The sequence below is a fragment of the Molossus molossus genome, unplaced genomic scaffold (genome assembly GCF_014108415.1).
Source record: "Molossus molossus isolate mMolMol1 unplaced genomic scaffold, mMolMol1.p scaffold_m16_p_1, whole genome shotgun sequence".
Lineage (NCBI taxonomy): Eukaryota > Metazoa > Chordata > Mammalia > Chiroptera > Molossidae > Molossus > Molossus molossus.
The window spans coordinates 40,286,127-40,299,384 of record NW_023425344.1 but is presented as its reverse complement, the minus strand read 5'-3'; positions in this window follow the sequence as shown (position 1 = coordinate 40,299,384).

Genomic DNA, 13,258 nt, shown 5'->3' with positions numbered 1-13,258 from the left:
GTGTAAGGAAATGTCTGTGCTTATGGTTAATAGTCCCAAGAGAGATTATCTCATTGGTTCTCTAGCCACTGTACTTAGGCAGTGAGTTCTGGAAACCATCCTCCGTCCAATCAGCCAGGTCAAGGGGGCGGGAGGGCTGTCACAGACTGCCCTTTCCATAGGAATGGGAAATGCTGGGCCTCTAGAGGGACGTATGGGTGCAGAAGATGCTGAACCTTTTGCAGAGTTACCTCCCGCTGCAACCGTGTGTGCACAAGTGTGTGCATCTCATTCTCTACCACATTCACGTGGGCCGCTCCCTATGAAGACTCCTGGCTCAGCTTAGGCGCTGAAACTTTTTAGGTCACCTTGTATCCCTGCTTCTACATCTTGCCTCAGGCTGTTCCCTCTGCAAGAAAGGCTCGCCCCCACTAAGCCCAGCATCAGTCTATAGATGGCATAGCCTCATTTCAGAATTCTCAGATGTCACCCCTTCCCAGATTCTGCCATTCTGAATTAACCACCGTTCCCCAAAGTCAGGAATCTCCTTGTTGTAACCTCCATTAGGGACTTACCCAGGCTTCTTTCCAAGAGAAAGGTTAAGAATCAGATGGGTGCCACACAAACATCCCTCGCAGTCTTATCCGCGGTAAGAGGGGACTAAAGGACATGCATGCCAGACACAGGAGGCTGCTGTGAGTGTGTCCACAGAGAGGACACGGGTTCCTGAAGGAGGTCACTGGAGAGTGACACGGCAGCACCGAATGACACGCAAGAGGCAGCAAGGGTCATAAGGATACATTTTGCCCATTTAACAAGGAGGGTAAGCCCAGACTTTACCCAAATACAGGCTGTCTCTAGATTTGACCTTTAGATCAATGGTTATCAGCTTCAACTCTATGTTAATGTCATCTGGGGTGCTTCTGAAAAATATCCACGTCCAGCCATGGCCGGTTTGGCTCAGCGGTTAGAGCGTTGGCCCGCAGCCCAAAGTGAAAAATACAACATCGAGAGATTGTGACTCTAGAGATTGTGACTTAATTGCTCTGAGGTGGAACACGGCCATTGAGAACCACTGGCCTCGAGCTGTATCAAACACACCCTCAGAGAAAGACAAGGGCCTTGGTTCTAAAGTGGGCTGAGCATGAGTCCCTGTTCCACCCTTAACCAGCTTCCCCGTCTTCTGCAAGTCCCTTCGACTCTCCGAGCCTCCCTTCGTACAGGTCAAATGGGGCTAATAATTCCCACCACGTGTGATTATTGTCAGGATTAGCTAAAACATGTTAGAAATCCCTAGAACATAATAGACCCTCACTGAAATGGTGGGTGTAAGTATTATCACGACCTGTTGCAGGGGTAGTTAATACTCTGTGGTTTAAGCATGTTAGGCAATGCTGCCCGTGCCACAAAACAATCATGCTTCAAGGAGAAGGACGGCTTTGCTTCGCATGGGCCACCGGAGCCCAGTCACGTAAGGCAGTTGCGTGGCGGGCTGGATATACACATCTCTGTACATACGTCAACCAGACTCTGACTTTTCATTGAGGCGATAGGCCCTTAATAAGTAACATTTGTGTCAGCAACTACAGACCAGAAGGCAGCTGTTCTGCCACAAAGCAACCGGCAGAGAACTTGGTCACTGCTCTTGAGTAAGAGTGCTGTGCCTGCAGAAAAGCACTGTGGGACCATCACATGTTCTGGCCAGGCATCTGTCACATCTTTCAGGCTCATTTGTATATGAGGGGAAAACATCATCATGCACAAAAGACAAGGAGAAATATCCTGTTTTCGGTTTGTTTTGTTGTTGGGTTTTTTTGGGGGTTTTCTGGGGGTTTTTTTGGCTTAAACAATAGAAATTTATTTTCTCACAGTTCTGGAGGCTGAATGAAGTTCAACATCATGGTGTCAGCAGAGCTGATTTTTTTCCTGAGGCCCCTCTTCTTGACTAGCAGAAGACTGCCGTCTCCCTGTGTCCTCACATTTTCGTGTGTGTGTGCGCGCGTGTGTGTGTGTGTGAGAGAAAGAGATTAGCAAAATCATAGTATCCATTTCCCAAATTCCATTAAAGAAACACTTCCTGGCCTTTTCAGTGTAGCTGACCCTCTCCCACCTAAAACTGGCATGAAATCTAAAATACAATGGCATGAAGCTGAGAGCCTTCAAAGTCCGGCCTGACTTAAGCCAAGTCTGTGTGTACGATACACATGTTGTAGTTATAGTCGGAACCACTAGAGAAGAGAAAATAGCACATTTTCTTCAGGATAATTATTTGTTGACTTAATTTATGCTTGTGAAAATATTGATGAGCCTAGGTTCCTACTTGGAAATATAAGATGTGGAAGGAAATTCTAATGTTGGAATCAACAAATTAAACTTAGACAAACTCTTGCAAGACAAACAAAAAAAATCTATGATAACAAAAGTATCCTAATCAGGACCCTAATTCATGAACTGACCTACTGATTGTTTCTCAGCTGTCAGCAGTGGCCAGAGTTTGGTCACTATCCTTCACAGCAGGGATCATCAAACCTGACCCAAGGGTCAAACCCAGCTCACTACCTGTTTTTGTAAACAGAATTTTATTGGAAAACAGCTACATTCATTTGTTTACATATTGTTTATAGCTGTTTTTATGCTATACAGCAAAACTGTATAATTTCAAGACCAGATAGCCTAGAAAGTGGAAAACATTTCCTGTGTGGCCCTTTACCAAAATGTTTGCCAAGCTCTGCTCCACAGAAATATGGCCTAATATCATTTCCCTACCCAAAACACTTAGACTAAACATGACAGCTTAAAAATATATATATTAAAATATGTCCTTAAAGATTTATGCTTTATATGGAGTACATTCAATAGCAATAATGTGTTTATTATTTGTTACATACCACTTGGGGAAAATTACTGAGTAAAATTACTTTATACCACTAAATATCTATTTTACATAGATATGAGTTATGCTAATGATAAAGGCTCCATTTCAGTCTTTATTAGTAATTACTAGATGGTTAGTTATTTTCACCTATCAGGGTAACCTGGAAAAGAAATACAGTTCATATTATTTCTGTCTTTTATACAGATTAAACGTAAAGGAAAATAGAACTGGTGTGTTTAATTCAACTCAGCACTTTCTAACAGGGATGAAATAGTGTCAATTATGTGCACTGCAGTTGTTTTAAAGCAAACTGAAACATAAAATATACTCAACTTAATTAAAGCATAAAATAAAATGAGGTATCAAAAGAGTGAGAACAGCAGTATTGGTATGGTAATCTTATTTATGCATCTAGATTTACTGTATCCAAAATCGCCTGGGTTTTAAACAGTCATTAATGGGAATCTAGTTAAAACAGAGCAACAAGGGAGAGGGGGAAACAATTTAAATAAGTAACATTTTTCTTTTTGTATTTAGCAGTCTTCTAAAGAAGGAGGCTATTAAATTTTAAAATCAGTTTTTAATCAAAGTTTAGTGGTATAATATTCATTGAAAACAACACCAGATGTTCTTTATCAAAACATCTCTCATAATGGCTAAGTCAAGGTCTGAGAAGTTATTTAATGAGATAATTGTTGGTGTGTGGATCCAGCAGCAATTTCTTATTTACTTGTAATATTAAAACAGGCAGGTTTGGAAGCTGGCCGGAGTTCTGTTGGCTGCTATCTGCTTCTCAGTTTTCTCCTTGTGTAGTCCAAGCAAGATGGGTGCTTGGAACACCAAACCTCAAGGTCCAAAACCAACAAATGAGACCAGGGATCAGTGCCCTGGAAGATTGGCACCCTCCCCCCTTTGAGCCACCAGAAAAACTCCACTGATTAAGATATAGAACCTAGACCAGAAACTGTAAGGTGCACAGGCACACTAAAGGAAGAATAGGAGTCCCAGAGCTTGGCTTCTATGAAGAATTAATTCCAGAAGACAATATTTGACCACTGTAATAAGCAGAATTTTAAGCTGACCTCCCAAGATTTCCTACCCTAATTTCCTCGACTGTAAATGTGATGAGATACCATGCCCATGATTATCTACATTAGATGACAAAATAAGATTTTTCGGATATAATTACATTATTACTGATGAACTGACTTTGAGTTAATCAAAGGGAGATTATCAAGGTAAACCTAGTCTAATCGCATGAACCCTTTAAAGGCAGAGAATATTCTCTGGGTAGTGGCAGGAGCGGAAACCAGAGAGATTTGAGACACTTAAAGGATTTGACAATGCTCTTGCTGACTTTGAAGATGGAGAGGGCCACATACCAGGACCAGAGAACTGTTCCAGCCAACAGCCAGCAAGAAAGCAGGGACTTCAGTCCTACAACCACAGGCAGTGAATTCTGCCAACAACATAGATGGTCCTGGGAGTGGAGTCTTCCCCCAAACCTTCCAGATAAGAACTCAATCCAGCCCACACCTTCATTTCAGCCTAAGCAGAGAACCCAGTCAATCCTGCAAGCTGCTAAACTTGTGTTGATTTGTTAAGCAGCAATAGAACACTAATCTAACCACCATTTTTCCTCCATTATTAAGGCTGGAGTAACAGGACATTTCCAAAGCATCTATTGGCTTTTCGTATTGAGGCTCTGGCTTGATCAAATTCTTAAGACCACCCCCATCATGAAATTAATAATACTTTCTTCTCTTGGGAAGAAAAAATTGACTTGAGAACCTATGAATACTAAGCAAGTTACATGGAGATCTGTACGCACCTTTTCCAAAGAGAAACAAATACTGCAACTGGTGGAATGTGTACTGCTTGTGAGTTCCTGGGAGACATCTCTCTCCACCAAAGTCGGGCCAGTTTGCGGCTCAGTGTTGCTGCTATGGAGCAGAGGCAGCCTAAACCACGACCCTGCTTCAAATGGGGTGATTCCATTTAGATGGGACATCAACACTGACCATCACTTCTGCAACATGAGAGGTACTAAAAGGGAATAAAACAGAACCCATCTCCTTTGAATCATCCCCAGTTAGGGAGCAGAACCCTCTGTGTCCATTTTGCCCTTAAAGTGAAGGAAGGACTAGAACTACTCAGCCTTTGGGGGGGGGGGCTTGTCACACCAGCAAGAAGCTGAAACCAGTGTGGGGTATATTCACATGTCATTAACTATTCTTTGAGACAGAGAATTAAAGAGCAATAGAAAAACCCTTGGATGCCTTGGAACCTCTGCCTTATTGGTTATTTTAAAAGAATGAAGAAAGAGAATTCCCAAATCTTGGTAAGTCTTAAAGCAGCAACTGTGAAACTGAGGAACTCCATGGGCACAGAGGAAGCCATGCCTCTCAAGTTGGAGGTTCTCCCAGAGACCTTCCCATCAGCAGATGGCTCAGAGATCCAGCTTGGAAGTCTTTGTAAGTTGGGCTAGAAAGACCAGCCCTACACAAACGAGTTTCCCTCTTGACCCAGTCACCATTTCAAATGTATGTGTTCACATAGGGTTTAAAAAAAAAAATAGCCTAGTAAAACTATTGAAAATTTTCAAACTTAGGGCAAACATCAAGTATCTCTGATATTCTAAGTGTGGCCTGCAAAGCCATTTAACCCTAAGGGCCCCCGGCAGAGCTACCCACACACCCTCCTCAATACCCTGAGTCCCTCCAAAAGACATGAGAGGAATCGAATGGAGGAGCAAAGAAAAAAAATAATAAAGCTGTGTTTATCTAATTCCCTCTGACTTAGTGAGAGGGGAGGTCCAATAAGTGATCTATTTTATTCAATTTTGTGAAATAGCATTGGTTTAGCAATCCTGTGAAAACATCAAGGAAAGAACAGGCAATAATTAAATAGTAACATTTATTGAGGGTTAATTATGTCCCAAGCACTGCTCCAAGTACTCTATGTGCATTAGTTCATTTAATGCCCCTAGAACTTGTGAGGTAGGTACAACTCTTATCCTCACATTATAGATGAGAAAACTGATGCACAGAGAGGTTAAGTTACTTACTCAAGGTCACCCAGTTAGGCTGGAAACTGGAAAAGAGAAGAAAGAAATTCTCCTGGACCCCACCTGCGACCCCCACCACATACACACCAAAAAAATCTGAAGATGATATGGCAACTAAGATGTCTTAGGCAACGGAAAACTAACCAGTGGGAGATGAATAGAGAACTTTTCATCCATAAACTCATTCATTCATTCATTCATGGATCCATGCACCCACCGGGCTAAGAGCTGGAGATATTGCAATAGTATATCACTTTTTAAAGCTAGTCATTATCCTGAGACAGCACAGTCTGCTGGTTAGTCAGATACAATGCAGTGAATCTAAGATGGAAAACGCACCCAGGACAGGCTCCTCTGCCAGACCTGAGGGTTAGAGAAGGCTCTTCCCACAGATAGAAATGCCTGAGCTAAAGGATGAGCAAGAATGCGTCAGGGGTCAGAGATGAGTGCCTTAGCCCTTTGAGAAGGTTTTTGCTTCTTCTGAGCCCTCAATGTTTTAAAAATAGACTCAAAACGAAGAAAGAAACAAGACTCTGACAGCCAAATTCCAAATGAGCACAGTCATAATTTATTTTTCCTCCTACCCTAAAACCCCCCAGGGAAACAGAAAGGGTTTGGCAACGGCAGAGCAGGGCAGGATAGACAAATTGGGAAAGTCTGGGAAGAAGAAAACTCTTGTGGGCAAATCCTTCTACAGAGGCTGTGGAAGAACACGCCTGGGACTGGACATGTATGTGGAGAATCGAACATAGACCACCAGTGAGAGCCGTCCAAGTGAGCAGCCAACCAGAGAGGTCCAGCAAGAAGGAGCTGAACTTCTGGAGCAGACAGCACACAGAGGTCTACAGGCGTCAAGTAGACCTGTGTTGACACTGGAAACGTCTAAGACTGTAGGGAATTTTTGTGAGTTTATTTGAGCCAACAGACATTGGCTGGAAAGCAAAATCTCAGTGGATTAAGAAAATGCTCCAGAGAATGGCAGTTTTACAGCTTATTTTATATAGTAGAATCAAAAGAAGAAGTGTGAAGGTGAAGGGGTTACATGAAATCCACTGGTGGTAGATTAAGGGGGTGGGAGAAAGCAAAGCAGAGAAATCTCTGAGACTGGATAAAGAGTAAAATGGAGAGACACATACTACTTTTACATCGGTGGGTACAGGACAGTTAACAGTTAACATGTATGGTACACAGATGGTGTGCTGGGAACAAGATAATAAGGAGGGTTCTGTGGTCCCATGCTCTGGTGCCGTGGGTATGTCATGAGTGGTCTGGAAAAGACCATTATGACATTTCCAAGGTACATTATCTTAGATGCAAAAAGACAACAGACAGACTCTTTAAGATAAACACTGACCTTTGCAAGGTAGGTACAGGCCTAGGGTATGGCTGCCCACCACGATCTGCTTTCAGTTACAAAGTTTTCATTTCAGACCACCCTACATGGTTACTTTAGGTCTCTGAGTCTGTAGGGCCTACCATGCAGGATTCTCCTCCGCTTGTCAGGGTTAGGATATGACCCCCTTTTTGTGCACACCTGGCAACAGACTGCGGGGCCCAGACTTGGCTGGGGTTCAGAAGGGAAACAGGCAAAGGAAGCAAGGGGCCGCCCCAGAAAACAGGGTCTTAAGAATGAGGAGAATGCCCAGTTTCCCCAGAGAATTCCTAAAAGAATAAATAACACATAGGAGTCTAGAGAAGATGGCTCGTCCAGGGAACTAGAAGTAGTTTGGCTTGGCTGTTCAGGGAGGTCAAAGGGGAAAAGTCAAGGAAGCAGCTGGAGTACAGGCTTTAAAAGACTTCATAAAGACAACTGTAAAAAGTCCATCATTCTTCTTATCAAACCAGAGGTGATAAATCAATAATAGTATTTAGGTATAAACCCTCAATTGACCAAGGTATTTAGGTATAAACCCTCAATTGCTTCAAGAAGCCCAGGGTCAGAATTCTCTCTATGTTCTTGATACATCAGATAAGGGTGTAATATCCAAATATTATAAGAAATTTACAAAAATGAACACCAAAAAAAAAAAAAAATTCAATTAAAAAATGGGCAAAGTGCACAGACACTTCTCCAAAGAAGACATACAGATGGCCAACAGACAGATGAAAAATGCTCAACACCACTAATTATCAGAGAAATGCAAATTAAAACCACAATGAGGTATCACCTCACACCTGTCAGAATGGCTGCCATCAATAAATCAACAAACAAGCGATGGCGAGGATGTGGAAAAAGGGGAACCTTTGTGCACTTTGCTGGTAATGCAGATGGTGGAACCACTGTGGAAAACAGTATGGAGTTATCTCAAAAAATTAAAAATGCAACTGCCTTATGACCCAGAAATTTCACTTCTGGGGAATATATTTTTTTAAACTCAGAATACTAATTTGAAAGAATATATGCACTCCTATGTTCATTGCAGCCATTATTTATAATAGCCAAGATTTGGAAGCAGCCCAAGTGCCCATCTGTAGATGAGTGGACAAAAAAGGCTGTAGTACATTTACATAATGGAATACTACTCAGCCGTAAAAAGAAGGAACTCTTACCTTTTGTGACAGCATGGATGGACCTGAAAATTATCATACTAACTGAAATAAGCCAGTCAGAGAAAGATAAGTACCATATGATTTCATTTATATGTGGAATCTAATTAACAAAATAAACTAACAAAGTGGAGACAGACTCATGCATACAGACAGACTGACAGCTGTCGGGGGTGGGAGGGAGGCTAAGTAAGAAGGATGAAGAGATTAAGCAAAAAACAAAAAAGAAAGACTCATGGGCACAGACAACAGTATGGTGATTGCCAGAGGAAAGGGGGAGTAGGGGGAGATAGACGAGGGCAAAGGGGGGATTAATGGTGATGGGAAGACTTGACTTGGGGTGGTAAACACACAATACAATATACAGATGATGTATTATGGAATTGTATACCTGAAACCTATATAATTTTATTAATCCAATGTCACCCTAGTAAATTTAATTTTAAAAAAGAATTCTCTATGTTCTAATTGGTCTGATGCAGTTATGCTTGGGAATAATTTTTATTCAGTCTGCAATGACCCTCTTGCAAATGCTATTGGTATAAAATTACATCAAGAATGTGGTAAGTAAAGATTTAGCAAGATGGTTTCTGAGAGGCATGTGAAGCTGGAAAGCGTCACTTTCCCCCATTAGGCTAATATCCTGGACTCGAATGTCTGCCACCTCACTGCCATGGGTAAAGAGGTGGAAGGTATCCCACACAGCCATCATTGCCACCACAGAGCCCTCCTACGCCCACTGCACACCAAACAGCTCACCTCCACCGGCTCTACTTCCCACCCTGAAGGCTGTTCAAGCCTCCCCTGGGATTCCCAGCCGTGTGCTAATCTGCCCCCATGAATTCCTGAGACCTGAGACTGCACACAGAACTGCAAGAGATTCACTGTGGGTCAAGGAAGCACCAGTTCCTTTCTCTTACAGTTGTATCCTCTCTCCCCTCTCTTGACTATCTCATCCCCCAAATCACTTTTTCCGCAGGAAGAGGATCACTGCAGAACCTCCCCTGCCCCTGAAGGCCCTGACTTTCAAGCCAACGACTAGTGCATCTCATGAGTTCCAGGGCACAAGGTCAATTACCTTTGAACCTTAGAGAAACCCTAAAAATGTTACTTCTCACCCTGGCCGGTTTGGCTCAGCGGTTAGAGCATCAGCCCGCGGACCAGAGAGTCCTGGGTTCAGTTCCCGCTGAGGGCATGTACCTCGGTTGCAGTTTGTCACCAACCCCAGTTGGGGTCGTGTGGGTGGCGACCACTTGATGTGTCTCTCTCTCTCTTCATACCTCTCTCCTTCCTGCTCTATCTGAAGATAAATGCAAAAATGTCCTCAGGTGAGGATAAAAAAAAAATGTTACTTCTCAATAAGGTATATAACAATATACTCAAATGACCTAAGAGAATTCCACTCAACAAAAATCAAAAAAGAAGAGGGACTTAAATTTTTCCAGCATTCCCTCTGTTCTGGTACATCATCATTACTCTTAAAAGGCAAGCATTTCTATTAAACATTAATGCTATGAGAAGGCACTAATAAGGGGCGTGGTTCGGCATTAAGGAACCTGGATTTGAGGCTTGATAGCTATAGATTATGACAATACTAGAATTAGCTTGTTATTCACCTTAGACGCTGACACACCAGCCAGGAGTCAATGAAGCCACTGCAGAGTAAATAAAGCAACAATCATGTCATTTAGTTATCAGCTTTTTAAAAAATAAGTCTTTAGCATCAGTGAATGGAGTAATTGTTATCCTAATCCCTTAACAAACTTTTTTAATAAAAAGCATCAGTTTGTTACTCAACACCTTAACATCTTAGCTGATGATCTGTTCAGCAGGGAAGGGACCAGTGCTCTCAGGATAAACATACCCACAAACTGTCAGACACCCATGTAACCCTTTTGTGAGCACAGAGCTTTACACTCAGTTAAATTTATGACAACAGCTTATTCCCTGAAAATATCTTATTCATCCTGGTTTGTTCTCCAAGGCCCCTTATAACGGTGAGGAGAAATGGTTTATTTTTTATTTTTCTCCTTTGCCAAGGTGAATCTTGCAATCAGGCAACTGGAAGATTAATATGGGGGCACTGCATCATTTACCACCAAATGATCATATCATTTCCCCCATAACAAAAAAAGATGAGGCCTAATTATGGAATAGCCCAAAGAGATTTCTTTCTATTTGTTGCCGCAAAAAGCAATGCTCTTTAGTTTATTTTACAGGGGAATGTAAATGTAAAAGTCTGTGTTAATTCAAAGTTAAAGTGCAAAATAATGATTTTTTTTTAAACCAGGAAATGACACTTCTAGAGGTTTAACAGCCTTGAATGATATATGTGGCACAGTGAGGATTAGAGCTTAAATATAAATTTAAATTGCAACTGTGTATATTTGGAAGTTGGCTTATTATTCAGTGACCTTCTGAAATCTTGAAAGGCTGTCAAATAACAGAGCAGAATACAAGAGAGCCCATCTTCCTTGATAATCTCTAAGAGTTCTTCAGGTATCTCTGCGCCCTGATGACTAATGACCAGGGCTAACAGCATGCTGCAGCAACATCTAGCTTTAAATGACCCCTAGACAGTCCTTCAAGTTCTGGGTCTCTAAATATTGAATTTTATAGGCTATTAATGCCGTTTCAATTATATCATTAGCTATTTCCCTGCATAGCTGTAACTCTTCTAAAAGATCAGATACAGAATGCTGATAAGAAATCAGTTCTTGTCCTTTATTAAACAGTGAGATTTTATCATTGAGGGACTTCACATATATCGGGAGAACAAATACCAAGGGCTTACTCTAAGTCGAATGGGGAGCAATGTCTCTACAACAATGTTGTGATCATGAAGTAGCCCCTTCCCTTTCTAGAGGGATCCAAAAGCAACAGACCTGGTTTTGTAAAGAAATGAACATGTCCAGAATCCAGCTTGTCACCTTCCCCGAACACAACACAAACCTGCACTAACAGCAGCTCTCACCGTCTCCCATGAGAAACATGCCTTGGCCTCTCCTGACTTCTTCTCAGATGCTATCCAAGGCCTGTATATTTTATTTCTTAAAGATCTTTCATCCCTCCCTCCCCTTCTCTTTAGGGTGATCATATGTCCCTTTTGTCCAGGACAATCTTGACTTATGCCTGTTGTCCCAGCATAATTATGAACAGAAGTGCCCAGGATGGATAACATATAACATGGTCATTTTATCCATTCCCATCACTGCAACTTACTTCAAGCTCTCATTGATTTCCACCTCCATGGTAGCAGTAGTTGGCAATATAATAGGTGAAAGTCACTACCCAACTGATCTTCCCTTTCATCCATTTACTTTTTCAAAATTTTAATTGAGTGCTAATTCTGTACCAGACACAATGTTGGCACCAGGTGGGGCTTCCCTGCAAGGCTGTGCAGTTTGCACATTGCACCAGGGCACCCAGCCCAGGCAGGGAGTGAGGCTGAACACCATCTGCTTGGAGCCCTTCGCTCTCTGCTGCACCTGCACAGTGGGGGGTGTTTTTTTCTAACTCGTGTAAAAACAATGCATAGGTTAAGGGTAGCCCCCACATTGTGGAAATCACATTCCTTCATCAAGTCTGTCCCTATTAAAATCCATTCCCCTATTCTGTACTGACCTTCCTACATTACAAGCCTGATCTTGCCTGTCTCTTGCATCCTTCAAGAGTCACTGTCACCTATAAACTCTAGTCCCAAGTCCTGGACATAGTGCTCAAAGTCTTTGGTCATCTAGCATCTGCTTTCTCTCCAGACTCATTTCTCCCCATATACACCTTACTTCACCTATGCCGGACTTTTTCTGGTTGCTGGAATGTGCCAAAATGACTTCCACTGGCTTCCACTTTCCACATGCTGTTTATCTGGGCTTGGATGATCATCCACACCCCACCCCACACCCAGTCTACCTATTGATGATGATGAAGGAGGAGGGAGAAGAGGAAAAATAAAATGATAATAAGGATGACAAATAACTACAGTAACAACTTTTGAATAGAACAATTTTTCCCTTGCCTGAAAATGGTACTAGGATACACAGCCCAAAAAACGACATATGGTATGTGTCCCCACATTCTAAAAATGAGCCACCAAGAAATGCAACAGAGTGTTCCTCAGTTTTAAATGGTCCCGCTACCGTCATCAATCCCACCTGGCATGCTAAGCCCCAGGGACAGCCCAGTGGAGGATGCCTGGGGTCTCCCCTCCCCACCCCTTCCTGTTCTCCTACCTCCACCCAAAGTAGCCAAGTGAGCAAGGAGAAACCAACATACTTGTAATGTTTGCATTACAAACATTGGTAAAGGGAGACAAACATTCCATTCTCCAGCTGGACATCTGCTGGGGAGGCAGGGCACAGAGGGACACAGCAGGGCATGAAACCATGGGTTTTCCTCGTTGAAATTTGCTGGCCTGAGAAATTTTGGAGATGTCCCACCAAGAATGGTGTTTGCCAGATGCAAGGACCATCATCCAAATGGTTTTGGAGTGCACTGCAGGTTGGAACAGGGAATGTTGAGCTGAAGTAGTATAGAAGAGACGGGGGTGGAAGGCAGATGGCTCATATACCATTGTCCTTCATCCAAAGACCACCAGGAACATATCTGTAGTCAAATAAGCTGGGTTTATTACTCATCGTAGCAAGAAGGAATGGACTCCATATGGAACCATGGGGTGTCTCAGTAAGAGGGTGTTAGAAAGAATCTATTATGGGGTTTGAGCTTTGACTGAGTAATTTAGGTGAAGGTCTAAGGAAGCAGAAGCTCACTCTGGATGGGGACAATTCAAT